The following is an 813-nucleotide window of genomic DNA, read 5'->3' on the forward strand; positions in this document are numbered from 1 at the left end:
GATGTAAGTGGAAAACATGACAGTAGGTGTAGATCATGGTGGCAGCGATGGGATCTCTCTCCCTGTACAACCAAAAAAAAAAAAAAACTGTGGATGAAAACAGTTTGAGCCAAGATCAAACCGCTGTTACTGCACTCGTCAGTCATTGGAAATAGGAAACTGCCATTAACTAATTAAGTAGAAATACATTAGATATGATTGGAAATTGAGTAATACTGTATTTATATAAAGTTAAAAAGGACGTGTCTCTTTTAAATTTAAATCCTCCTGTTCACACACTTAGATTAATTATTGTGTATTTTACATGGTGTGTTAGTATGTTGTGCTGTTAACCTCTGGGTTTGCTCTTTCTGTTTAAAGTGCCTTCAGTCCACAATCATCATTACAATCTCATTTTATTTATTTATTTATTTTTTGTACAAAGTCTATTACAGTATTAACATAAACTTTGCATCAGCATGAACTGCTGTGCAATGCATCAGTGGTGTCTGTGCCATCCATGCCAGTGTGCTGTGCTTCACAGGATCAGATTGTTACCCCAAAACCCATTAACACCTGAAAAAACACCATTTACACCAACATGCGTCCAGGGATTCCAGCTGTATTTTATGACAGAGAACTAACTGTGTTTTAGCTGATCTGAAAGAACTGTTGCTCTGGATACTGATCTAAATAAGTTGGATTTCTCCACAGACTAACAATAGAAGATATCATCTCAGTAAAGATACAAACCAATCAGGCACAATATTCATATCATTTGCTGTGAAATCCAATCCATCACAGAACCAACAAGCAGTTATTTTTGGGGATTAG

This window comes from Anabas testudineus, chromosome 1, assembly GCF_900324465.2.
Source record: "Anabas testudineus chromosome 1, fAnaTes1.2, whole genome shotgun sequence".
NCBI lineage: Eukaryota > Metazoa > Chordata > Actinopteri > Anabantiformes > Anabantidae > Anabas > Anabas testudineus.